The sequence below is a fragment of the Lutra lutra genome, chromosome 14 (genome assembly GCF_902655055.1).
Source record: "Lutra lutra chromosome 14, mLutLut1.2, whole genome shotgun sequence".
NCBI classification, from domain to species: domain Eukaryota; kingdom Metazoa; phylum Chordata; class Mammalia; order Carnivora; family Mustelidae; genus Lutra; species Lutra lutra.
The window spans coordinates 61,270,877-61,296,990 of NC_062291.1; the positions used below are offsets into that span (position 1 = coordinate 61,270,877).

The following is a 26,114-nucleotide window of genomic DNA, read 5'->3' on the forward strand; positions in this document are numbered from 1 at the left end:
GCCGCCTAGACTCGGTGGGAGAGGCTTCTAGGGCCTCGGAAATTGGAGGGGCGGCGGTGTGGGAGAGATGCCGACTGAAGCAGCCGGTCTTCGAAGGCCTGGGGGCCTGTGGTTGGCGTGCATTCACCCCTCTGGTGAGCAGAACTCCCAATTCAAAGGAGCCCCCCCGCAATCCCTGCGCCTTCTGCCCTGGGGTGGGCTCCACGGCCCCTTCCACGCAGCAGCGTCGCTTCCTCGCTTGTCACGGGGCATCACCCCCAGTTCACGGGAGCCCAGCGAGCGGCCCCCGGCGTGGGGAAGCTCTGTTCGCGTCGCCGCCTCCCGCGAGTCCAGGCCCGGAGCTCTGCCGGGAAGCTTAGTGAACGATCCAGAAGCGTCCGGACTGTGGGCCCGGACAGCAAAGGACACTCAGGCAGGGGACGCCGGGTTGGGTTGCAAACGAGAAATGTGAGAAATGCGAAACGGACGAGAGAGACGGACGCTCATTTTGAAGCCCGGCGGGCCGTCGGGAGGAAGGCGCAGCGTGCGCCCGCCTTCTGCATCCGACCCGCCCGCAGCCTCGCGCCTCCCGCCGGCTCGGGCCGGGACTCCGCGGGCCGGGGGAGCTGCGGGCCCGACTGCCGGAAGAATTCCGCCAACCCGGCCGTTTCCTCCGCGGCGAGTCCCTACGCTCCGCCGCGGGAGCCCTGGGAAGGAATCCCGCCGCCCCGCGCGGTCCGGGGCTGCGGCGGGTGTCCCGGGAGGCGGCGCCCTGGGGCCGCGGCCGAGAAGGGCTCGCGTTCTACTCCTGCGCTCCAGCCGCCAAGTTCCAGGCGGCACGGGCCTCTCGAGACGGAGAGGGCGCGGCTCCCTCGCTTTTTTTTCTGCGGGTTCCTGACCATCCCCCCGACTCTCCTCCAGTATTGAAAGGAAAGGGGCGCCGAGCCGTGCCCGGTCCCGCCCCTCTCAGGGACCCCGGGCGTCAGATTTCCCTCCTGTGAGTTTGGGGCAGAGACTTCAAAGCAGCGCTCCACCTGCCCTGCCCCAGCACCGCGCCTTCGCTCCCGGGAGCCGGACCCGCCCGGCCGCAGAAAGGTAAGCGCTTGGAAACCCTGGGAAGAGTGCGGTCCCTCGGGTCAGGATTCTTCCAGTAGCCACTAGGACAAGGGCCTGGGCTCTACGGTCCAACCTGGAAGGAGAAAGGCGCACTCTCCCCGTGGCTCTCGGATGCAAATAAGCGCCACCCAGAGCATCCCTGTCTCCAGTCCCACCTGTGTCTCTCAGGGCAAGGTGGAGAGAGAAGGCCAGGTGCTGTTATGTTTTAGTTGGGGAGAAAGCACAGCTGCGCGCCTGGGGCTGGGAAGCTGGCCCGCAGCTGTGCTGGGAGGGTACTCACGGGGAACCGTGAGTGCTGCTGTTACATTCCTGGGAAGGGCAGGAATCCTGGGGGGAAAGGAAGAGCCAACCCCAGCCCTAACTGCTTCTCTCCAGAGAGCTGAACTTTGCCTGCATCTCTGCCTTTATCCCTTGGATGTAGGAGTAGGGGGGTAGGAGTGCTCAGTCCCCGGATCTCTGGGCTGCAGGCTTGGCAGCTAGCAGTAGCCACACCAGTTGTTCTGATAAATGGGCCTTCTTAGCGACCAGAGTCCACAAAAGAGACCTGTAGGAAACATCATCTCTCCAGCCAGTACAGGACAGAAGCCTGTCTCACCCACATAAGGTTCGGAGAAGACTTGTCAACCCTAGCCTGCAGAGATTACTCCCCTTCCTTGAACCCTTGATTTTCTCCATGCCCATCAGTGTTGAAGTCTGGGTTCAGCTAACTCAAGAGAAAAATTCCCTTATTGCAGGGATGCTAGGATAGACAAAAAGGCTGAAGTATTAACGAAAATCCATTTTAGGAAACACTACAGGGTCAAAGGGCAGGAAACCCTGGTTAGGGCACTGCTGCGGGCACCCAGTCACTAGACTCTTGGCATGGGCATCCCTGGGTGTCATTTCTTGTCTCCTTCCATTATTGCGACCTTTACTCCCTTAAGATTCCAAGCGTTGTGTGGAATCATTTGATTGGCTAAATCTAGGACACATGTCCAGGCACCAGCTGGAAGAGATGGGGAGAAAACGTAGTCCCTTAGGTTTCTATATGAAAAGCAAAAACTGAGGGACGCCTGGGTGGTTCAGTTGGTTAAGCATCTGCCTTCAGCTCAGGTGATGATCCCAGGGTACTGGGATCGAGTCCCTCATTGGGCTCCTTGCTCAGGTGGGAGTCTGCTTCTCCCTCTGCCTGCTGCTCCCCCTGCTTGTACATGTGTTCTCTCTCTCTCTCTGTGTGTGTCAAGCAAATAAATAAAATCTTTAAAAAAAAAAAGAAAAGAAAAAACTCCCTCACCAATATTTACCTCATTTGGGGACTATCTCCCAAAATCAGGGAGAGTGTTCAGATGCTAGGTTTAAATTTTTTTTTTTAAGATTTTATTTATTTAGGGGCGCCTGGGTGGCTCAATGGGTTAAGCCTCTGCCTTCGGCTCAGGTCATGATCTCAGGGTCCTGGGATCGAGCCCCGCATAGGGCTCTCTGCTCGGCAGGGAGCCTGCTTCCTCCTCTCTCTCTGCCTGCCTCTCTGCCTGCTTGTGATCTCTCTCTGTCAAATAAATAAATAAAATCTTTTTTTTTTAAAGATTTTATTTATTTATTTGACAGAGATTACAAGTAGGCAGAGAGGCAGGCAGAGAGAGAGGAAGGGAACCAGGCTCCCTGTTGAGCAGAGAGCCCTATGCGGGGCTCGATCCCAGGACCCTGAGATCATGACCTGAGCCGAAGTTGGAGGCTTAACCCACTGAGCCACTCAGGTACTCCCCAGCTGACGATTAAGAACCCTTTCTGTAGTGACCAAGTCCATAAAACACAAATATTTTCACACTCTATATCCATCCCCAAAGATTCTTTTTTATGCTTTTTCCTTCCTCTTCCTTGCCCCAAATCTTTAATCTCATTCCTTTCAAGTTGTTGCCATCTGCCTCGAGCATTCGCCACCGCCCATACACACAGTACAAATCCTTACTTCAGGCCGCCTCTCCTTACAGACGGAGTGGGCCACAAAAGATACTGTTCAGCATTCTGCCCATGAGGAAGGTTCTCTTCTCTTCTGTACAGCAATGGGCCATTTCTGGCCACGGGTGGCATACTGCACTACAAACTAAACTTGAAATTTTTCTTTCTCTGTCATCCGGTGTTAGGGATTCCCCATGGGCTCAGAGATGTAGAGTGGGGGATGGCACATCACAGTGTCGGGGCAGCAGCAAGTTAGCTGCCTGTGGTAAAAAATGTAGGGAGGCCCCCACTGTCAGAGTCATGCAAACACCGGGTCAGCGCCTGAGTGAGTGCCTCCATAAATTTATGCCCTAGGCCTGTTGTCCACATCCCCCTAGTCCAGGCCCTGGTGAGTGGCCTGCACAAGGATGCTTGCTTATGCCTTCAGGACCTACTTGGCCTTGTTCCCATGGATTCCCTTTCTACTTGATTGACTCTAAAGGATACAGCCAGCACATGGCTAGGTAGACCAGATAGCCTACAGCTCAGTCCATCTTGGTGTCTCATGTACACCAAGTGATTTATAGCAAACCCAGGCCTCCTCCTATGAGTAGCTATATTCTTTTTTTTTAAAATTTTTACCTTTTTTTAAAACATAGGCTCCATGCCCAATGTGGGGCTTGAATTCATGACCTGGAGATCAGGAGTCGCTTGCACTACTGATTGGGCCAGCCAGGTACTCTAGCTATTTTCTTTTGAGGGGAATAAAAAGGCTCTTAGTTCTTTATTGGGCCATGAGAAGTGCCTCCACTGTGACATGGCACAGGCTCCACATAGCGCCCTGATGTGCTATAGAAAATAGGAACTTTCTCCAAGCCTCACCTATCTTCTACCATCTCTTGATAATTAAATGGAGATGTGACAGGAATCATCAGCCTTCACTTTTAATGTCTTTTGTGGTGTAATTTTTAGAAATCCCTCAGGATGTAGCTTTTTAATTTTTAAAAAATTTTTTTAAGATTTTATTTATTTATTTGACAGAGATCACAAGTAGGCAGAGAGGCAGACAGAGAGACAGGAAGGGAAGCAGGCTCCCTGCTGAGCAGAGAGCCTGATGTGGGGCTCAGTTCCAGGACACTGAGATCATGACCTGAGCCAAAGGCAGAGGCTTAACCCACTGAGCCACCCAGGTGCCCCAGGTGTAGTTTAAAAAAAAAAAAAAAAGATTTTTTTTAGAAGATTTTATTTATTTATTTGTCAGTGAGAGAGCACAAGCAGAGAGGGAACAGCAGACAGAGGGAGAAGCAGGCTCCCCACTGAGCAGGGAGCCCAACTTGAGACTCAATCCCAGGACCCTGAGATCATGACCTGAGCTGAAGGCAGACGCTCAACTGACTGAGGCACCCAGGCGTCCCTAAAGATTTATTTACTTATTTGTGGGGGGACAAAGGGAGAGAGAGAATCTCAAGCAGACTCCCCACTGAGCATGGAGCCTGGCATGGGGTTCAATCTCACGACCCTGAGGTCATAACCTGAGCCAAAATCAAGAATCTGGTATTCAGACTGAGCCACCCCAGTGACCCAATGCAGCTTTGGCCTACTATTTTGGTAGCAAGTAAGAGTTCCAGGGGCTTCTGTTTTGCCTTCCCAACTACTGGATTCCCAAAGTGTATTTTTTGCTAGTTCCTGAGCATAAAAAAGGAGAATAGTCATGGAATGGGTTTGCAATCCCACCAGCCCACGGCAAGGTGGTTGAGTCAAAAAATTATCTCATGACCCTCATAAACCTCCACTCTGCCTGACGGATCACAGGGACACTGTGTTAACTGAAAGCCAGTGACTAATAACCTCTCAAAGGGTAAATGTTTCTTTCTCTAGGTCTTAATTTCCCTGAGAATAATTGAGGCTTCCTTGAAGGAAGGTTGATAGGAGAATTCAGTATAGTTCTGTGGTCCAGAGCACAGATCTGGAGTGGGCCTGGGTTTGAAATTTCTCTGTGTCTTAGTTTCTTAAACTGTGGAATGGGTGCCCTACTTTTTTGGGTAGTTTTCTCCCCTATAGTCAGGTTTGAGATATAATTTATACATAATAAAGTTTGCCCTTTTTATGGGCTCTATGAGTTTTGACAAATGTACCCATTTGTGTAACCACTGCAGAGGCTCACAAATTATAACAGTATAGTGTGGTGAATGCCCCTGTTGGTGAAACCGGTAAGAGGTGTTCCCAAACTAGCCTGGGAGGGGCAACCAGGGAAGACTTCCTATAGGAGGTGATCTTTCAGCTGGGTGCTCATGGCTGAGGAGGAGTTCGTACAACCAAGATACAGAACTTTTTCATCACCCTTCCTCCCCCCTCCAACCAAATTCCCTCATACCTTTTTGTAGGCAGTCTCTCCCTCATCCCTAGCTCCTGGTTATCCTGTAGCATCTGATCTGCCTTCTGTTCCTATTGATTGCCTTTTCCAGAATGTCATGTAAATGGAATCATACAGTATGTAGCCTTTTGAGTCTAGCTTTTATTTTTATTTTTATTTTTATTTTTTTTAAAGATTTTATTTATGTATTTGACAGAGATCACAAGTAGGCAGAGAGGCAGGCAGAGAGGGAGAGAGGAGGAAGCAGGCTCCCCACTGAGCAGAGAGCCCGATGCGGGGCTCGATCCCAGGACCCTGAGATCATGACCTGAGCCAAAGGCAGAGGCTTTAACCCACTGAGCCACCCAGGCGCCCCAAGCTTTTTTTTTTTAAGATTATTTATTTATTTATTTGACAGAGATCACAAGTAGACAGGCAGGCAGAGAGAGAGGAGGAAGCAGGCTCCCTGCTGAGCCGAGAGCCCGATGTGGGGCTCGATCCCAGGACCCCGGGATCATGACCTGAGCTGAAGGCAGAGGCTTAACCCACTGAGCCACTCAGGCGGCCCCTGAGTCTAGCTTTTTTCACTTAACATGATGCAGTGAAGGTTCATCCATATTGTTGCATGTATCAGTAGTTCATTACCTTTCGTTACTACGTAGTATTATGTTGTGTGGATGTACCACAGTTGGTGTATCTGTTCACCAGTCGAAGGACATTAGGGTTATTTCCAACTTTTGGCAGTTATGAATAAAGTCAATATAAACATTCATATTTAGGGTTTATATGAATATAAGTTTTCTTTTTCTTGGGTAAATACTCAGAAGGGGGGATTGCTGGCTCATAGAGTAATTATACATGTATGTATGTATGTATGTATGTTTGTATAGCTTTATAAGAAACTGCCATACTGTTTTCCAAAATGCCTGTGCCATTTTGCAATTCTGTGAGCAGTGAATGAGAGTTCTGGTTACTCAATATTCTGGTCTACACTTGGTATGTTCAGTTTAAAAAAAATTTTTTTAAAGATTTTATTTATTTATTTGACAGAGATCACAAGTAGGCAGAGAGGCAGGTAGAGAGAGAGAGGAGGAAGCAGGCTCCCTGCTGAGCAGAGAGCCCGATGCAGGGCTCGATCCCAGGACCCTGAGATCATGACCTGAGCCAAAGGCAGAGAGAGGCTTTAACCCACTGAGTCACCCAGGTGCCCCTCAGTTTTAAAATTTTTAACCTTTATTTATTTGTAAAGACTTTTGTTTTTAATTTAAGAGAGAGAGATTGAGCACGAGCAGGAGGGAGGGGCAGAGGGAAAGGGAGAAGCAGACTCCCCACTGAGCAGGGAGCCCGATATGGGGCTTGATCCCAGGACCCAGAGATCATGACCTGAGCCAAAGGCAGACACTTAACTAACTGAGCCACCCAGGTGCCCCTTAACCATTTTTTTTAAAAAGATTTTATTTTATTTATTTAACAGAGAGAGAGATCACAAGTAGGCAAAGAGGCAGGCAGAGAGAGAGGGGGAAGCAGGCTCCCCACTGAGCAGAGAGCCCAATGCGGGGCTTGATTACAGGACCCTGAGATCATGACCTGAGCTGAAGGCAGAGACCTAACCCACTGAGGCACCCAGGTGCCCACCCCTTAACCATTTTAGAGTAATGATATCTTATTGTAGTTTTAATTTATATTACCCTAATGATTAAGTATGTTAATCATCTTTCCTAATGTCTGTTTGGTAAAGTATCTCTTCAAATCATTTGCTGATTTAAAAAATTGGATTGCTTACTTTCTTTTTAATGAGTTTTGAGAGCTTTTTATATATTCTGGATACAAGTCCTTGATCAGATATATGTTTTGCAAATATTTACCTCCAATCTGTGGTTAATTTTTTAATTTTCTGAGCAGTGTTTATTGAAGAGCAGAAGTTTAAAATTTTTTATGAAGTCTATCAGTTTTTTCTTTTATGGATAGTGCTTTTGTAGTCATAACTAAGAAAACTTTGGCTAACCCAAATTTATAAAGATTTTCTTCTGCTTCTTTTAAGTGTTTTATAGTTTTAAATTCTACATTTAGATCAATAATCCATTTTGAGTTAATTTTTGTATCTGCTGCAAGGTATTCATTACCTTTTCTTGGTATATGAATTATAGGAAAGTTTTGAGGATTAAATGAACTAATACATGTAAAGAACTTGCAATGGTGCTTGGTTCATAATTAGTAGTAGCTATATTATTTTTTAAGATTTTACTTATTTATGACAGAGAGAGATAGCGAGAGAGGGAACACAAGCACAGGGGAGCTTGAGAGGGAGAAGCAGGCTCCCTGCTGAGTGGGGAGCCCGATGTAGGGCTCCATCCCGGGATGCTGGGATCATGCCTGAGCCAAAGGTAGACGCTTAACAACTAAGCCACGCAGGTGTCTTGGTAGCTGTAATTATTAAAGGATATTATTGTGCTGTTATTACAGAATTCCTCATTACAAATGCTTAATTTCCTTTTTACTTAAGGGGCTTTGGGTCTGTAAAATGACTCAGGTCTGGGAATTGAAAGAGATGCACATATTCTGTATCATTGGGGGCTTACTCTCTATTGTCATTCCTTACTCACTTACTCTTTAAGTAACAGAGACCTAAAATAACAGAGCCTTAAACAAGATAGGAGTTTATTTCTCTGTTATGTGACAACCCAAATGTAGGCTGTCCAGGGACTGGTAGGATGTCTTTATTTCACAAGGTCATCCAGGGATCTAGGCTCCTTTTTAGCTTGTTTTCTCACCATCACTAGAATATTGCCCTGGCCCACATTCCAAAATGTCTCATAACCACTTCTGTATTCTGAGCAGCAAGCTGGAGAAAGAGGAGGAAGAAGGATATAACCCCTACCTTTAAAGATACAACCTGGAAATTATACATGTTGCTGTCACTCACATCCTATTGGTTAGAGCTTAGTCACATGGCCATACCTAGCTGCAAGGGATGCTGGGAAATGTAGTCTTTATTCTTGGTAGCCCTTCGTTCCACTGAAAATCAGAGGTCCTATTTCTTTCTTTTCTTTTCTTTTCTTTTTTTAGAGAGAGTGATCACAGGCCGACAGAGTGGCAGGCAGAGGCAGAGGGAGAAGCAGGCTCCCTGCTGAGCAAGGAGCCTGACGTGGGACTTGATCCCAGACGCTGGGATCATGACCTGAGCTGAAGGCAGCCGCTTAACCAACTGAGCCACCCAGGCGTCCCAGAGGTCCTATTTCTTTTAAAGATTTTTATTTATTTATTACAAGTAGATTGTACAACAGAGATTACAAGTAGGCAGAGAGGCAGGCAGAGAGAGAGAGGGGAGGAGCAGGCTCCCTGCTGAGCAGAGAGCCCAAGGTGAGGCTTGATCCCAGAACCCTGGGATCATGACCTGAGCCAAAGGCAGAGGCTTTAACCCACTGAGCCACCCAGGTGCCCCCCAGAGGTCCTATTTCTAAAAGAGAGAAGGGGAAAATAGATATTGGGAAACAATTTGTAGTTTTGACATAGTTACTCAACTCAAACTTCTACTCACCATTTTTTACCATTGAAAAAATCCTGATCAAGTGGCACCTTAATGGGCTATTTTAGTTTCAGGAACTTAATTAGAAGAAACAAAAATTAATTATAATGCTCAAGGGCCTCTATTGCCTAATGTGCTATTTACATTTGCCTCTGCTACTTAAGTGCTGCTACTTGCTATAAAGCATATAGAGTTTGGGTTGCCTGGGTGACTCTGCCAGTTAAGCCTCTGACGCTTGATTTTGGCTCAGGTCAAAATCTCAGGGTCATGAGATCGAGCCCCATGTTGAGCTCTGTGCTGGGCATGGAGCCTGCTTGAGATCCTCTCTTTCCCTCTCCCCTTCTCCCCCTCTAAAAAGTAAAAATAAATAAAGCACACAATTCATTTTCTTTGAAACAGAGAGCCACTCACCATCTCTCAGTAGCATCTCTAACCTACAGAGAATGGCTTACTAAAGTGTTTCTGTTATTTCCTTCACCAAAGCACTTTCCAAGTTCTCTGAGAATGAAACATCAGGGACCCTTTCCAGGGACATAATGTTTGGGTGGTCAAGTTGCACAGGATAAATCTTCTCCAATGTGCCTATCTTTAGATATCTTCAGATTCCTATGAGGCTCCACTGCTTGTGACATTGTAATGTAAATTCAATATGAATTTGTTGATGTATGCATATTTATCTAAGATCCTGAATTTGGTGTTCTAGTTTGGGCAGCTGGGAGTCCAGGTTTGTCAACGATATGCTCCTTCAAACAGCACCATCCCCCAAAATTGGCAAGCTGACATATCTAAAGAAAATGTTGGGTAGGACTGATGGAGCTTGAGAATAAATGATGTCCTCTTGCAAGGTAACTCCAGAAGAGGTCACATCATCAGCCAAGGGAAAGGCATTGCCAGACAGTGGGGAGGAGCTGCTTCAGCTGGTGAGGGACGCTCAGTGATCGTTGAGGATTTCCTCTAAATGTCCCTTACCTAGCCCTATTCTGATTCTTAGGGTTCCTGTTTTTTCCTAATCAAATGTCCTAATTTTATAAGACTATGATTTCTCTAACATTATAGTTCAAGAACCAATAGGATCAAATTCTCAGATTGGTTTTCGTTTATGTCAGTCCTGTTGATAAAAGAAATAAGGTATATTTTCCAGGAACGATAGAAAGTCCATGGGTTTAAGTTAATATTTTGAGCTGTTATCCAACTTCTAGAAGCTGTTCTGAGGTTTTCGAAGCAGGTACTCCTTTCCCTATGGTCTCCTAAAGCCTGTTCTCTGTGGATACTTCATTCTAGGTGATCACAGCAGTAATTTAATTAGATGGTGTGTACTGCATGGCATAGGCCACCAAATTCCCATTCCTGAATTCCAGTAGACCTATAGCGCTAAGCCAAATAACTGATCCCCATTTCTCCCATTCTCCTTACAATCTTTCACCTGCCATCATTTGTCTGGTACCAGTTTATGTACTATTTACGGTTCTTGGCAGCAAGCACAAAAATTAACTTTGGCTACCTTAAATATAAAAGAGTAAAGAGAGTTTTTGGGAAAGAATTGGGTTGCTCAGGGCACCGGGGTGGCTCAGTGGGTTAAGCCTCTGCCTTCGGCTCAGGTTGTGGTCTTGGGGCCCTGGGATCAAGCCCCAAGTTGGGCTCTCTGCTCAACAGAGAGCCTGCTTCCCCCTCTCTCTCTGCCTGCCTCTTTGCTTGCTTGTGATCTCTCTGTCAAATAAATAAATAAATAAAATCTTAAAAAAAAAAAAAAAGAATTGGGTAGCTCAGGGATGCCTGGGGGGCCCAATCCATTGAGCAGTTACCTTTGGCTCAGGTCATGATCCCAGGGTCTGGGATCAAGTCCTGGGTCGGGCTTCTTGCTCAGCAGGGAGCCTGCTTCTCCCTCTGCCTGCCCTGCCTGCCGCTCTCCCCTGCTTGTGTCTCTTGATGTCTCTCTCTCTGACAAATAAATCAATAAATCTTAAAAAAAAAAAGAGTTGGGTAACTCAAAAAATCCATATAAATGCCGAAGAACCAGTGTTCAAGAACTAGGAAGGCAAGAAATACAGCCAAGGTCAAACCACCAGAATATTCTGGCTGGAGTCCCCCCTGAACACTGATGTCTCCAATGCTGCTGGCGTTGTGTTCCCTGCCCATGCTCCTACTTTGAATAACTTTTCACCTGTCCCTATATCTTTGAGTCATCCCAGGGAGGAGCATTAATCAGCTTGACTCGGGTCGTGTGCCCAAAGGCAGCAGATAGTGGGATGGAGAGAGAAATCTCTGGCCCCTTGCTTCTCTAGTGGCAGAAGAGCTTCTGCCTTCTTCCAAGTCACACACAAAGGGGGATTCCTCCCGAATTGGAATGTGTCCAGATATGGACTAGCCAAGCACACATATACACACAGCTGTTCACTGTAGCTGCAGACTTCCTGGCTCTCCTTCTCCTCCATATGGCCAAGAACGCCCCCTCCCCCAAATGCAGCCTGTCCTTGCATTTAACCCATGTCACTGACAAACCCCAGGCCCAGAGCCACATCCCCACCAAATGCTTTCTCTTTCATCAGGCCACAGAGCCCTGCTGCAGAAACTCATACAGGTAAATTCATGGGGTCCAGCTTTTGCTGAATCTCCCCAGGGCTTAGAAATACTCTTATGTTAGATATCATACTATTTACCTCTGAAAAATAAGATTCTTTTCATATGTGGCTCAGATTAATAGTAATTCTTTAATAACATCTAATATCCATCCCACATTCAAACTGTTCCCCAAATCTTGGGAAGGTGATCTTTCTGTAAGGAAAATATGGTTACATTACTTACTCCATTAAATTCTTTGAACACACCAGTATTGTAAAATAATGCAAATGCAAACAGTACAGAGTGGATGGGGTAAAAAGGAAGAGTGCCCTCTTCCTCCTCTCCTTTCTCTTCTCTCCTCTCCTTTCCGGTCCAGTCCAGCTCCTCAAGGGTTGATTTCTTGTGTCAGTAAGTTTCCAGACATTCACAAGGAAGCAGGTGCATATACACATATATCCTTAACACAGAATGCAAAGGGATCACACCACACACACTCTCATGTGACTTGCTTTATTCATTTGATAAACTATCTTGGACATCTTTCCACATCAGCAAAAATTTTCTTAAAAAGGTGTTTCAGGGGGCGCCTGGGTGGCTCAGTGGGTTAAGCCACTGCCTTCGGCTCGGGTCATGATCTCAGGGTCCTGGGATCGAGCCCCGCATCGGGCTCTCTGCTCAGCAGGGAGCCTGCTTCCTCCTCTCTCTCTGCCTGCCTCTCTGCCTGCTTGTGATCTCTCTCTGTCAAATAAATAAATAAAATCTTAAAAAAAAAAAAAGGTGTTTCAGTGGTTCCTGTCTCCCTGTCTCACTGAAGTGCCAGCTTTTCAAATAGCGTGCAGTTCACTTAGTGCCCCACACCCTCTCCTAACCACTGTGGCCATGTACATGCCATTTCCTCTTCTGGAATGTCTTCTCTTTCTTGGGGCCCAGTAAACTCTTACCCTCTGCAAAGCCTCCCCTGCCCCTGGGAAAGAAATAGGCTTTCTTCCCAGTTCCCAAGATGCCCTTGGTGTTCTTCACTCATCACACTCATCATGAGGTTTTGTGAGTGCTTATTTACTTGTCTTTTGCTCCCAGGAGACCATAAGCTCCAGAGGCCATCCTTTGAGTTATAACTGACTCTATCCCAGTGCTTGTCTCAGGGCTGAGTCAGAAATGGTGCTTAATAATAGTTGTTCCCAGGCTGCTTCTCCCATCCATGGAGATCAAGAACATCTTAGGGTAATAGAAATGCAGGGCCACTACCCCTCCCCCATCGTTCCATCAGCGGGATACTAGGAGACAGGACCTGGTGAGGACCGAGGATTGAGATTCTCCAAAGCTGGCTGGCATTGAGGGGAATCCTTTGAGTGACAATAAGCCAAGATTCCTCCTTTTGGGGGCTCTCCTAATTAGGACCTCCTGTGTGAAGGCAGAAATTTTGGTAAGAATAGTTGGGGACACGCGCCTGGATGGCTCAGTGGGTTAAGCCTCTGCCTTCGGCTCAGGTCATGTTCTCAGGGTCCTGGGATCAAGCCCACATCGGGCTCTCTGCTCAGCAGGAAGCCTGCTTACCCGTGCCCCCACCCCCCGCTAACTACCTCTCTACCTACTTGTGATCCCTCTCTCTCTGTCAAATAAATAAAATCTAAAAAAAAAAAAAAAAAAAAAAAAGAATAGTTGGGGACTTGGGTAACAATGACCCCAAGCCCACCAGGGTGACCTTGGCATTTTAAGGACAGGCAGAGTGAGAATTACTGAACATTGGTTGTATCCAGAGAATAAGGCCACGTTTCACTAAAACAAACAAGACATCTTTACAGTCGGTGGGATAGGGAGGGTCCTTCTTCCCTGAGCTAATTAGGCCGGGACAAAGGTGGAAGGGGATTATGGGTATGGGCTAGCTGGATTCAGTCCATGAATTTCTGGGAGGGGGGGATGGAGTTCCACTTTCAGTGGAAGGTGTGGTAGATACTATGGATTCGCCCACTATACATTCATCCAACCTTCTAGTGTGCATTCCTCTCACAAGGTTGCAATCAAGGTATCATCTGGGTCTGCAATCTCATTTGAAGGCTTGACTGGGGAAGGATCTACTTCCAAGTTCATTTGCAAGATGGTTGGCAGAATTCAGTTCCTTATGGGTTATTGGACTGAGGACAGAGACCTCAGTTTCTCACTGGCTGTTTGCTAGTAGCTTCCCTCAGTTCCTTGCCATGTGAGTTTCTCCATAGGGCGGCTCACAAGATGGCAGCTGGCTTCATCAGAGCAAGTAAGCAAGAGAGCCTGAGAAAGCAAGCAAGATGGAATACACAGTCTTTTCATAACCTAATCTCAGCAGTGATATTCCCTCACTTTTTGCCATATTCTTTTCATTAGAAGTAAGTCTAAAGGTACAGCCCACACTCAAGAGAAGGTGATTCTACAAGGGGAGAGAGATTACAAAGGAAGCAGGGATCACTGGGGACCATCACAGAGACTGCCACACTTGTAAAATCTCCCAGTACAAGGACTCTCTCCTTTCTCCTCCCACCTGTATCCCACTCTCTCTCCCTGTGACCATGGCCATACAAGGCAAGGATCCCCACAGCCCTGGCTGCCTGTCCCAAGTGAGGATCCAGGACAGCCTCAGAGGGATTTTGGTCTCAGAAGACAGGGACTCAGAGCTCAGCTGCCCCAGCTGGTGGAACAGGCAGATATATTTGGCATGGCCATCGCCAGTGGTTAGCAGACAGGCTGGGTGTGGAGTAGAACGAGGGGCTGGTCTGTGGCCTGGAGGCACTGTCTCTCCTGGGGCTGGTCAAATGCATAAGGCTACACCAGGTCAGGACACCTGGTTGGCTCAGTTGGTTAAGCGTCTGCTTTTGGCTCAGGTCACAGTCCCAGGGTCCCGGGATCAAGTCCCATGTCGGGCTCCCTGCTCAGTGGGGACCCTGCTTATGCCTCTACTGCTCCCCCTGCTTATGTGTTCTCTCCCTCTCTCTCTGATGGATAAATAAATAAAATCTTAAAAAAGAAAAAAAAAAGGCTACATCAGGCCATAAGTCCAACTCAGAGTCTTTCCCAACTGGGGAGGGGGCTGCAGGGATAGCTCTCCTTAAGGGACAGCCCTGCTCAAGTTGGCTAGATTTGGGCCCCACGTACTGGGTGCTGGTTTGAACATCACTATCTTAATTGCAAAGAGAGGGGTGTCTGGGGACTAACAGAGGTCTATGAACCTGGAGAATGAAGAAACTACATCTTTGTAATTTCCCCTTGGTGTGATCCCCTTTTTGGTGCACCTATTTTTTCCATCTCTGATCCTTCCTTCATTTTTGTTTTTGTTTTCCCAGTTTCCTTTTCTCTGACTCCTTCTTTTCTCTCGATTTCACATCCTAAAGCTCAGGGCACAGGATAACCCTAAAATTGAGCCTCTACTCTCTAGTCGGGGGACCAGGATTTGGGGGGAGTTTCCCCCTATGCCCTTTCCACCTGAGGCAAAGGAAGGGTCTTGGGGGTACCCAACTGAGCATCAGAAGACCAGGAGAGGCAGGTTATCCAGGGTCTTTCCACACTGCCTCCACAGAGATCCACAAGAGGGCGCTCTCCATTCTCTCCACCTGTTGCTTACCGTCTCCAACCAGCCTCCCAGAACTACTCAAATGAAGAATGACAAATGGGGCAGAAAACTGCCATACACAGGGAAGCCTGGGAAGGGCACAGGGCAGCATGAAGAAGAGTGTGGTCCGCAGTTTAGTCCCAGCATTCCTTGGAGGAGCTTGGAGATGGTCAGTCTTCAGACCCGTTGTCAGCCTCAGGTTTCCAGAAGCACAATGGCCAGTACTTACTTCTTCCATGCCCTGCTCACCGTCTCTGCCAAGGTGCACATTCCTCCAGGAGGGAACCCAGGTACTACTCATCTCGGTGTCCTCAGGGCCTAGATGAATGAATGGCCAAACGAACAAATGAGCAAAGAGTCAAAGCCTTAAGAGGCTTTGATTCCATCATATGCGCACACATATCAAATGGCATGTGTACAAACATAGTCCCTGGAGCATTATTTGCAATCTCAAAGATTGGAAACAAATTCAGTGTCCATCGGTAGAGGACCAGGACAATAAATTTTCTATCAGTGTAATAGTATACGGCCATGAGAGGAGTGAGACAGCTCTAAATCCAAGGATGTAGAGCAAATTCTAGGTCTAGGGTGGAGTGTGAAGAACAGGAAGCAGAATAGGGCATGTGCTAGGCTGCCCCCCCATGTGTGGGGAGAGAACATATATGTCTGAATAGGCATAGAAAAACTCGGGAAAAATACCCAAGAAAATTCCAGTTCTAGCTCTCTGGGGAGGGGAACAGAACACCTGAGCTAGTGGGTGGATGGAAGGCTGACTTGTCACTGTCTGGAACTGTCTGGATTTTGTTTCGTGTGAGTGTACTGTTGATTCAAAACAAATTTCAAGAGCACACAGTTGGAGCCACGGACTTGGATCGCCATCCTAGTTCTGCCGATTACCTGCTGTGTGATTGTGAGCAAGTTATATTAGTCTTTCAGTATCAGTTTCTTCGTCTGTAAAAATAGACTGTTAGACGTCTGCCCAGTGCTCTGAGAATTGCCAGAGGTGTTCCTGTAGCACACTTGGGGAGCCCAAGATTTTGCTGACGCTGCTACCATTTCTACCGCTACACATGGTAGCGGTATGAATGAGGACAAACCTCTAACCAGAAGAGGCCAAAGTCATGTATGAAAACCTCACAAAAGGCAATACAGTGAGAGATCGGTGGTGTGATCTTTGACTCCACTGATCTGAGCCCTGGGATCAGAGACCAATTTAAGTGTCCTCTTTAGGCGGTGCCTGCATGGTGCAGTCCATTAGGCATCCAACTCTTTGTTTCCTCTCAGGTTATGATGTCAGGATCATGAGATCGAGCCCCGCATTGGGCTCCATGCTCAGTGTGGAGTCTGCTTGGAATTTTCTCTCCCTCTGCCCCTCCCTCCCCCTAAAATAAATCAACAAATCTTTAAAATAAACAAGTAAATGTCCTCTTAGGACTCACCTGCCAGGGGTCATTACCTAATGGATTCTCTACACCCATTTCAGCAACCATGGCCAGGACCAGCCTCCTCTAGGACCCTGTTTCATCACCAGACAATTATGTCTTAAAATCCCTCCCTTGCTTCCTCTCTCCCTGGATCTCATCAGTGAAAGAATGGAGCAAATACAAAGGAATATAACATGTAGTCATCTGGGGTTCTACAAGGGGACGTGCTTGAATTTCAAGATTAATGGTCTTTTTTTTTTTAATTTCATTTATTTGTCAGGGAAAGAGAGCACATACAATCAGGGAGAGCAGAAGGCAGAGGGAGAAGTAGGCTCCCCACTGAGCGAAGAGCCTGATGTGGGACTTGATCCTAGGACTCTGGGATCATGACCAGAGCTGAAGGCAGATGCTTAACTGACTGAGCCACCCAGGCATCCCAAGATCAATGCCCTTTAGAGACACTCTCCCTAAAGTGAGTGCCAGCTTGGGGCACTGCATCACTGCAGGCTGCAGTGTCATGCTGGCATCCAAGCTATTCATGCCAGGCATACTCTCTCATTCATCATTTATTCATCTGAAAAAAATTAATTCAGTTCTCCGCCACGATTGGTAAAGGAGAGTAAGCTGCCTGAGGAAGTTATGGCCCATTGGTGAAGGTACACCATTAGGGAAACTATTAGTAGTAAAGTGCACCAAGCATCAGAGAACCAGTCACGCAGATCTTCCAGAAGTAGCAAGCAGAGGTACAGGACCCGGGGTGAGGGACAGAGGACCCCTCTGGGAGGAAGCAAGGCTTCCTCAGCTCCCGCCTGAGGATGGAGGGAAGGACAGGTGGTAATGAAGAGAAGAGGTTTGGGGTCCGCTGTTGTGAAGGTGAGCCGGTGGATGTAAATGGCTCGTGCAAGGCCCAACACAACGCGGGCGCTCCAGCAGTTCCAGCGAGGGAGACCGGGGTCGGGGGGCATGGGGGACAGGAAGGAATTTCCCCAGACACCCCTGCCAGAGCTCGGGGCTGCCATCCCCCTATATGCCACAAGGTGGAGCTCATCAGCTGTTCTGGTGGGATCCGGCTCCTGTTCCTCCGCCGGCAGTGTGGCCCGTCTGCCCCCGGGGGCTGGTTTTTTCTTACCTTACAAAGCTGTTGCAAAGCGCCCCTTCCCCGGACACTGGCAGGCCCTGCGAAGTGTTCTGTGTGCCAGAACTCAAGTGGCTCGTGAGGGCCCTGTCCTTGTGTTTCCCTTTAAAGCCCAGGATTGGTTGCTTCGGATTCTGTCACCTCACAGTAGCTCTGATTCCTCCTAAATAGCCACCAATTTATGTCCTTTTCACCCTCCCCGTTTTTGGTTTTGTTTTTTTGTTTTGTTTTGTTTTTTAAGATTGTATTTATTTGTTAGAACATAAGCAGGGGGAGCATCAGGCAGAGGGAGAAGCAGGCACTCCGCTGAGCAAGGAGCTCCTTGCGGGGCTGAATGCCAACCCCCCCTTCCCCCGACATGACTCCAGGGGAAGGCAGATGCTTAACCAACTGAGCCACCCAGGCAGCTCTCTCTTCTTGATTCTTCCCACCCCCGCGAAGAATCCACAGGGCCCACCCCTAGAGCAGCCGAGATGAGACGAGGCACTGAGCCCTGGCACCCCCGGACCATGTAAGCAACAGAGCTTCATTTCTCTGCACAGACCCCAGTCTCTCTCCAGAGGGGATGAGAAGGTATTTTCACACAAGTCCCCCTCCAGAGTTAGAAATGTACTTGGTTTTGAACACTCTCCTCCCACCCACACGTCCACCCAGATGGCTTCTGGAGAGGGTTAGGTGGCTAGGTGCTCTGGAGTGAGACAGATCTGTTGTCCAGTCTTGACTCTGCTGGTGACCTTGGGCAAGCTCCATCACCTCCACAGTCCTCTTCTGTGAAATAGAGATGAAAAGAAGAGATCTAACACTTTACCTTATGGGATATTAAGTTGTTCCAGGAAAAGGGAATATTCACAAGCCACTTTAATCCTTTTTTCCCTCACCCATGGAACATCTTTAAACACACACTGAAACTGACACGCAGGTAACTTCTAAAAAGGAGAAAAAGGCTGCATCTTGACAGACGGCTTCAAGCCAAAGAGGTGAACCTGGGTTCGGGTGGGGGCTGGCAGGAAATCAGTACGCTCCCTTTTTATCTCTCTCCCAAGAGGACTCTGGCTGGGGTTGAGGACTGACAAGCACAGGACCTGACAAGGTCAGAAAAAGGACAGCAGAAGGATTTCCAAGCAGAGGAAGCTAATGGATAAACTTCATGGGTCATTTACGGGGCTACGGTCTGGCTTGTCCAGCAGGCAGGACTAAGACCTCCACCATCTGTGCCCAGCTCAGTGCCTGGCACTTAGAGGGCAGCCTGACTCTGGGGTCAAGAGGGACCAGAGCCTTCATCCCTCGGCATTAGTTTTATCACGACTCATTACAACCACTGATGATTTAGCCCCCTTTGGAAGCTGACAAGAAGCCATCCCAGAGGTGCTCCACACAAACTGCAGTTTGCTTCTCAGTGAAACAAGGGATGGATTACATTGAAGCTTTTGAAACTGTGTTTTTCAGTAGCCCTCAGAGTCAAGGAGGCAGGGAGAGGTATATGGCAAGGTGAGCAAAGAATGTTCAAAGCCCCCTTCCCCATTTCACTAGAGAAGCTCCAAAAAAGGTCATGTTTTGTGTGTGTGTGTGTGTGTGTGTGTGTGTGTGTTTGCTTTTTTGAGAGAGAGAGAGAGAGCACATGTGCAGGGGCAGGAAGGGGAGGGGCAGAGGGAGAGTAAGAGAGACTACCAAGTAGGCTCCATGCTCAGCTCAGAGTCTGACACAGGACTATATCTCACAACCCTGAGATCATGACCTGAGCTGAAATCAAGAATCAGACACTTCATGGACTGAGCCACCCAGGTGCCCCAAGAGATCATGTTTTTATTTATTTATTTATTTATGAAAATATTTTATTTATTTATTTTTGCAAGATTGAGAGAGAGGGAGAACACAAGCCAGGGGGACAGTGGTAGAGAGAGAAGCACACTCCTAGCCGAGCGGGGAGCCCGATGCAGGGCTCGATCCCCAGGCCCTGGGATCATGACCTGAGCAGACGGCAGATGCCTAACTGACTGAGCCACTCAGGCTCCCAAGGTCATGTTTTTTAAAATGAGATGTAAAGAACAATAAAGAAAAATCCACACAACTTATTTGTGAGTTTAACAAATACCCCATCATGCAGGTTAACAAATAGAACGTTGCCAGTAGCCCAGGAGCCACCCGAATGTCCTTCTGCTCCCCACCTTAGAGGCCCCAGACTTGATTTAAGGGAGCCAACAATCTGGCCCAGGATGTAGATTTTACGCAGGTGTGTGTGGCAGAGGGAGGGGAGCGTTTGGTTGGGGTGGGCCTCTGATGCAGAGATCAATTCGCCATATGCCCCAGACCATGCATCAGGGTCATGGGCTCATACAGGGCCATCTCTCAGCAATCTCTGGTGTGCTCATTTTTCTTCCCTTCATCTCAGGTGTTGCTCCGATTTCCTCTTTCCCTCAAAGACGCTTAATATATTGTATTTGGCTTCTGTCTTTGGGTATATACGTATCTTTGGAAAATATATTGTGTTTTGTATACGTATGCATTTTAGATCTCTTTCTGGTCCTTACTTTTGTCGTGCTCCTCTATATTTCTCAAACCCTCTGCTTCTAACTGCTGCGTCTTCACTCCACAGAATGCATCTGTCTGTCCCCTTTACTTGTCCTAATGATGGATACTTAGGATGCCGCGGATTCCTGTCTTGCAGCCAACAACACTCATCTGTCCCCTTGTGGAGTCCAGACTGAATTGCTCAGAGGTACATGGCCAGGCGGCGATGATATAAGGCAAGGTAAGCAAGCTTAGGCTTGGCTGGCTTAAATTTCAGCAGACTCTTGGGTGTAGTGGCTGTGCCTAGTAGCCTGGTCGCTGGCCCCAGGGGTGATGGGGGCAAAGAAATGCTGGCGGCCTGGGGTGGGAAGGACTGGGTAGAAGAGGTAGAGGGGTGTGGGTGCGGGCCCCATTAGCTTATATGTGAAAGGCGCGCTCGCAGGTGAATCCTTTGCTGTCTCTAGGAATTGGCTGGGCCTTAGAGGTCTGTCTCCCCAGGATTAGCAGGGCCCCAGATATAAAGAATCAGAATAAAAAGACACATGTAACATAGTGGGTTTGGTAGAACTTTGCTCTAAAGCCAACAGAGCTGAGAAAAATTTTTAAAAGGAGATGACTTCAACTATCATTTCAATTATTTTCCTGGTTGTTGGCTTATTTTGTTTCTTCTTGTTCAAAGTTTGGCATTTTACACATTTCAATGGACATTCATTTCTTTTGGGCACAGAGCTTCTGGAAAGCTAAGTTGTGGCTTTCTGGGACCCTCCAACTCCTCTTCATGACCTTTAGTTCTCTAGCTCCCTTGACAACTGTGCAAAGTCTGGTTCCTCTGATAAGTCACTGCTTCCGTGATACAGTGGTTCTGCTTCCCCAGCTGACCTAGAAAATAACTTTCCTGCAGACTTAACAGAGCAGAATTTCCCCACCAACCCTGGCCTCTCTAGCTCTGGACCTTGCCCTGGGAGGGAGAAGTACATTTCTCTCTTGTTTAAACCACAGTTATTTTGTCATTGTTGTTGCTTTTTATTTATTTATTATTTTTTAAAAAGATTTTATTTATTTATTTATTTGACAGAGATCACAAGTAGGCAGAGAGGCAGGCAGAGAGAGGAAGGGAAGCAGGCTCCCCGCTGAGCAGAGAGCCTCATGCGGGGCTCAATCCCAGGGCCCTGAGATCATGACCGGAGCCAAAGGAGGCTTAACCCAGGGAGACTCACTGGTGCCCCTGTTGTTGCTTTTTTAAAGATTTTAAGTAATCTCTACCCCCAGCATGGGGCTCGGGGCTGGAAATCACAACCCTGAGATCACCAGGCACACGCTCTACCCATTGAGCCCTCCAGGTGCCCCTAAACCACTGTTACTTTGGTCTGACTTCATGGAGCTGAGACACCCACTCGTTTTGGACCCTGCCTGCTGCTAGAACTTTACAGGAGAGAAAGCGCTTGTATCTTATTTGACCCACTGCATGTTTTCGGCTTGTTTCTATCAGGAGCTTAGCCTATAGCTTAAATAAACCCGCCTTCTCTGTGCTACCCCACTTTTCACCTGGTTGAATCCTACTCATCCTACATTTTCCTGACCCCTAAATTGGATCCCCTCGTTGTAAGGGCACTATCCTCATACCCCTTTCCTAGCACAGGCATAACCTAGGAAATATTCATGGCCTGTCTGTCTCCCGCATTAGACTAGACTTTGTCTCTCTTGTTCCTGCCGTGTCCCCCACCCAGCCCATAATGCAGAGCTGACACACAGCCAGTGACCAAATGAATGAAGGCTCTCCAGGGGAGCTGCAGAGAGGAGAAATCTTTTGGTGCCTTTTTTCTTTTTTTTAAGATTTTATTTATTTATTTGACAGACAGAGATCACAAGTAGGCAGAGGGGCAGGTGGGGGGGGCAGAGAGCAGGCCCCCTGCTCAGCAGGGAGCTTGATCCCAGGACCCTGGGATCATGACCTGAGCTGAAGGCAGAGGCTTTAAACCCCTGAACCACCCAGGCACCCTTCTTGGTGTCTTTTGCTAAGCATGTGCGGCAGCTCTGAACCCTGTGGGTGGAACCTGGCTCATCAGACTTTGCTGCCCAGAAGTTCTCACCATCGTCCTCTCCAAAGCCAACCATTCCAAAGCCTTGAACTAGTCTCTAAATGTGAGGGGCTTCACAACCAGTTTTTGCCCATGAAGAGGGAATGGTATGTGTATGTCAGACATCAGGGCCACTGGATTTCCCCCTCTCCCAGCTACGTGTGATATGTGGAACCACTGATGGGGTGGACCTGGCCCTTGCTATCTTCTCTAAGAGGTGCCTACCAAGCCCCTTTGTGCTGGGGAGTGGGCCCAACTGGGTTGCTAGTAGTCCATGGCACACTTTACTAAGAACTGGGAAAAAAGTGCCCCTTTTTCAATATGTTTTATTGCCAGCTGCCAAAGTAGTTTCCTGATGAGTATGCATATTTACAATGTCTGTAGTGATGGGGACCCCTGGTGTCCTGGGACCCTGGTAATTAGGCTTTGCACTGTCAGCCTAATCACATGTGGGTCTGTATCCTATCCGCCTCTCTGCTCGCCTTGCCAGTGTCATGTTGCTCTGTCCTCTTCTGGAGCCAGGCTGATTGGGCCAACCTAACTTAAGGTGGTCAATCAGATTGGTTGTCTTAAACATTTAAAGCTGGGGTCCAGAGCTCTAGTTTGCCAGTATGGGACTAGGAGGAAATGCAGAGTCATAGCTGGGAAAGCCATCTCCTGACACGTGTCAGTTAGAGTCCCTGACGGCAAGCAACAGAAACCAACTTAAAGAGCTAACTGAGTTGAAACAAGATGCGACGTTTTGGAAGGAGTCTGGGAAAGCCAGAAAACCCAAAAGCCAGGCAGGAGGAACAACAGGAATAGCTTCACACCAGAGCAATCTGGCCAGTGCCCCCTGCCCGGAGGAGGGGACGGGAAAGGTGGGACAGGGACGATGGGAGACACTGACATGGACAAGGGATGACTGTCCATATCCTCCTTCCTGTCTCTCCATTAGGACTCGAAGTCTTGGGTGGGAGCATCCGATCAGCCATGCAGTGATGGTGAGAGGAGGGCTCTGTGGGGTGCTCTGATCAGATGGGGATCACCAAATGGGGGGCATCCCAATTGGGTGGGGGCCAGCAGTGCAGGAGGTGAAAGAATTCTCCCAAGGCAGAACAAAGGAGACAGAAGTTTATCGAATGCACGCAAAGGGAGCAGAGGGCAGGACAGCAGAGAGAGACCATCTGCCACCAGGCGGTGGTGAGACCACAGTTCTAGGGCAGAGTGGGGTGTATGGGAACGCATGCAATTTTCCCTTTTTGGGCAGTCTGGGGAACTGTGCCTGGTTATAATTGGTCATTTAGGGCCTATGGTTATTTCAAAATGGGTCCTTTAATGAGCCCCTCTGCATTCAGCCCCAGGGTTGCTTAGGGTTCTTTTCCCTGATCGAGTTTCCATTGCTCAAGCCTGTGGCCTAAAAGCAGCCTCTAGAGGCTCCATCCCTCCGTTGTTGTTCTCTTCTTAACTCAAAGAACACTTTTTCATTTATAAAATTATTTAGAACACATCAAACAAGGCAACATTTCTTTTTTTCCCACCTTCTGATACTGGATGGGGTGGTGGCTCCTCCAGCCGGCATCACTAGCATTGGTGCCACCCTCCTGCCCCCTCCCCTTGTCCCCAGGAGCAGACGTGCCTTCTTCACCATTCTCTTGGCTCTCTGTAATATCTTCAGAGTGTCTCCTCTGTCTCCAGGGGAATGCTTTTTCTTACCTCCTTTCTTTGGTTCGGTTTGGTTAGCTGCTCGCTCTTCCTCAGGAACAGCACCGCTCTGACCCCGTTTGACTTGCTCTGCGGCCACTTTCTGCCTTCTGCATGTCGGTTCCTCTGCCTGGGCAATTTCAATTTTTTTTTTTAAGATTTTATTTATTTATTTGACAGACAGAGATTACAAGTAGGCAGAGAGGCAGGCAGAGAGAGAGGAGGAAGCAGGCTCCCTGCTGAGCAGAGAGCCCGATGTGGGGCTCGATCCCAGGACTCTGAGATCATGACCTGAGCCTAAGGCAGAGGCTTTAATGCCTGGGCAATTTCAACTGCAATTTTCTCTATATCCACTTCCATCCGTGAACTACACAACCTTTCAAGTTCATTGTTAAATGAATCTGTGCTTTCCAGGAACAACTTCTTTTCCCAGTGTTGCTCCTCTATGTGAAGAAGTTCAGCTTCTAGTTTTCACTGATGAATGGTTAAGAACCGAGCTTGTTGTTTGAGGTTGTGTGTTCTAGCTGTTGTGACAATTGACCAAACATCTGGGTGCCGTACTCACTAGGTATCCCTGTGATGAGGTGGTGGTTTCTCTGTAAAGACACAGCTGTATGCTTCCCCGAAGAGCCATCATCAAAAGATAGGTTAGGAGAAACCCAAGGTGACCTAGGGTATGGCTTTAGATATAATGCCAAAGGTACTATCCATGAAAGAAATAATTGATAAGCTAGACTTCATCACAACTAAAAACTCCTGGTGTGCTGGGGCACCTGGGTGGCTGAGTAGGTTAAGTGTCTGATTCTTTGTTTCAGCGCAGGTCATGATCTCCTGCATCAGTGGATGGAGCCCGGAGTTGGGCTCACTCAGCTCAGAGTCTGCTTGGGATTCTCTCTCTCCTTCTGCACTCCTTCCCCCCAATCCCTGCTCTCTCTCTCGCATGTGTTCTCTCTCTCTCAAATGGATAAGTAAATCTTAAAATTAAACAAACAAACAAACAAAGAAAAACTTCTGCTGTGCAAAAGACACTGCCAAGTGAATGAGAAGATAAGCCACAGACTAGGAGAAAATATTTGCAAAAAACACATCTGATCAAGTCCTGCTAGCTAAAATATACAAAGACCTCTTCAATCAGAAATAAGAAAACCAACAATCCAATTTTAAAAATGCACAAAAGACCTGCAAAGATTTCACCAAAGAAGATACGCAGATGGAAAATAAACACATGAAAAGAGGCTCCACACCCTATGTCATTAGGGAATTGGAAATTAAAACCATGAGATACCCCTGCACACCTACCAGAATGACCAAAATCTAGGACACTGACAACACGAAATGCTGGTGAGGATGTGGAGCAACAGGAACTCTCATCCATTGCTGGTGAGAATGCAAAATGGTACAGCTACTTCAGAAGACAATTTGGCAGTTTCTTCCAAAATTAACATGCTCTTACCATATGATCCAGCAATTGTGGTCCTTGGTATTTACCCAAATGTGTTGAAAATCTATGTTCCATATAAAATCCTGCACACTGTATAGTAGTCTTTTTTAAAGTTTTTATTATCAATGTGTAGTTGACTCACAATATCGTACCAGTTTCAGGTGTACAATAATGATTCAACATTTCTATACGTAATGAAATGATCCCCACAATAAATCTAGCTACCAGCCTGTCCTCTGGTCTTTAAGGTATTAGACCGGTGCAGCTCTAGCTCTTATACTTTCTCCTCTACTCTCTGGGCTCCCTCTCACCTTGTTTTCCTTCTTCCCCAAGTTTGATCTCAGGGGTAGTTTCCTTCTGCAGGGCAGGGGTGGAGGCAGAGATCCTTTGAGCCCAATGACCACCTCTGCCCCTCAGGAAGCACCACAACCCAGCAGCAGCTGTTTCTATAACTCTGATTCTCTCTCCCCCAAATCTTGCCATCTTTTTAGCCTGAATTCCAGCTCCTACTTTGGGAACTGTCATCATGTTTAATCCCGCCTGGGTGAGCCCCCTCCACTTCCGGAAATGGAAGCTATTCCATTACAAGGTAAAGAATGGTTTAAGTAGCTGTAGGGAAGTGTGACAGAAAGTCTGTCAGTTGGGCTGGACTTGCCAAAACTTGGTGGAGTGCGGGACGCCATCCCCATGCGGTCTCAGGAAACCTGAGCAGAGCTGAGGCGGGGCAAGTCAGGACGTTCAAGGTGAGAGGCAGGAAATGGTGTGGGGGAGGGGCAGACAAAGCTCAGGCCCAGCGTGGCAAAGAATGGAGGATGGGAGCA

General features: G+C 47.8%; 1 long non-coding RNA gene across 1 annotated transcript; it reads left to right on the forward strand.

Moving 5' to 3' along the window:
• Positions 1–644: 644 nt before the first annotated feature.
• LOC125084896 (uncharacterized) lies at positions 645–24,794 on the forward strand. Its single transcript, XR_007122733.1, has 3 exons — positions 645–1,074; positions 20,177–20,332; positions 24,668–24,794. It is a non-coding gene; the product is annotated as an uncharacterized LOC125084896 (long non-coding RNA).
• The last annotated feature ends 1,320 nt before the right edge of the window (positions 24,795–26,114 follow it).